At 47.0% G+C, this 1,641-nt stretch overlaps 1 non-coding gene across 1 annotated transcript; it reads left to right on the top strand.

Annotated features, from left to right (window-relative positions):
- Nucleotides 1-280: 280 nt before the first annotated feature.
- Nucleotides 281-349, top strand: TRNAA-AGC (transfer RNA alanine (anticodon AGC)). Its single transcript has one exon. It is a non-coding gene; the product is annotated as a tRNA-Ala (tRNA).
- The last annotated feature ends 1,292 nt before the right edge of the window (nucleotides 350-1,641 follow it).

The raw sequence follows: 1,641 nt of genomic DNA, 5'->3' as shown, positions 1-1,641 counted from the left end.
CCCCTGCACAATGTAGGAATTTCACAACTACCTCCCCCCAACACACCTTCCTTTCATCTGTCCCCAGTCTATTCCCCATCAGTTTCACCAGGTGCCCCTGAGTTCTAGCTTTAAGGGAAAGTTCTCCTGTTCCACTGTCTCAATCGCATCCATAAAAAATATTATTATCCACGTGAGACAGATGGAAGAATAATTTACTAGGAATTTCTTCTGCACAAGCTCCTTCGAAGTGAATGAAAGGGCAATGAGGATTTGTGCAGAAGATGTTCCTGGTGGAAGGGCCGTGGCTCAGTGGTAGAGCATCTGCTTAGCATGCAGAAGGCTCCAGGTTCAATCCCTGGCATCTCCAGTTAAAGGGACTAGGCAAGTAGCTGATGTGAAAGACCTCTTGCCTGAGACCCTGGAGAGCTGTTGCCGGTCTGAGTAGACAATAGTGCCTTTGATGGACCGAGGGTCTGATTCAGCATAAGGCAGCTTCATGTGTTCATGTGAGCGGTGCACAGTGCGAGCGATGTAATTAGAGCCAAAATGGGGGTCATCCATCAGCCCTTGCCAGACGCATTTCTAGGATCACCTACAACATCATTCAGCTGTTTTAACTTTTCACCTCTATTCTGGTTAATGTGTGGAGAGAGAGGGCAGGCAGGGAAGGCAAGGGATAATTGGAGAGAAGGAGCACTTAGCTTGATTAACATTTGTTGGCTTAGATCACAGATGATGGGAAAACAGGCTGGCTGAGGAAGATTAATACCCACACAAATAAAGGAGCCGTTCCTTGGTTTGTCTTTGGCAGCTTACCAAGGTTTTTTTTTTTAATATTACAAAAATCAGTGTTCCTGGAGGAGAAAGAAGCAGAGAAGGGAATTGTTATAGGCAGCTGGAAAAAGGCTGGAATCCCTCTAGAATCTACAGCAACCTGCTCGAGTGTTGGGGCATTATTGGATTTTTGAGAATAGGTAGGGGGTGCACCACAAAATGGCAGCCAAGGGAGTGTTAGATTCAAAATAGCTACTCTGAAGAAGAAGACGTTTTTTATACTTTGGTTTTCTCTACCTTTAGGACTCTTGAACCAGTTTACAATCACCTTCTCTTTCCCTTCTCACAGCAGATCCTTGTGGGTGGAGCTGAGAGAGTGCTGAGAGAACTGTGAATAGCCCAAGGTCACCCAGCAGGTTTCATGTGGAGAAGTGGGGAATGAAACCAGGTTATCCAGATTAGAATCCACTGCTCCTAACCACTACACCATGCAGGCTCTCCAGGTTTGGGTTGGTCACAAAATGTTGGGATGTTCCAAGCCAAGTGTCCTCCACTGATAGAAGTACCTGTTTCAGAGTGGTAGCCCCCTAGGGTTGCCCACCTCCAGGTACTAGCTGGAGATCTCCTGCTATTACAACTGATCTCCATCCGATAGAGATCAGTTCACCTGGAGAAAATGGATGCTTTGGCAATTGGACTCTACAGAATTGAAGTCCCTCCCCTCCCCAAACCTCACCCTCCTCAGACTCCACCCTAAAAACCTCCTGCCAGTGGTGAAGAGGGATCTGGCAACGCTATTTGTAGCTGTGCCCACCACTCTGTTTCAACATGGTGTAATTGTTGTGGACTAATCTGGAGAACCGGATTTGATCCCCCACTCCTCCA

Source organism: Euleptes europaea, chromosome 8 (genome assembly GCF_029931775.1).
Source record: "Euleptes europaea isolate rEulEur1 chromosome 8, rEulEur1.hap1, whole genome shotgun sequence".
Taxonomy (NCBI): domain Eukaryota; kingdom Metazoa; phylum Chordata; class Lepidosauria; order Squamata; family Sphaerodactylidae; genus Euleptes; species Euleptes europaea.
The sequence above is the reverse complement of the archived record's forward strand: the minus strand, read 5'-3'. Positions and strand labels throughout refer to the sequence as shown.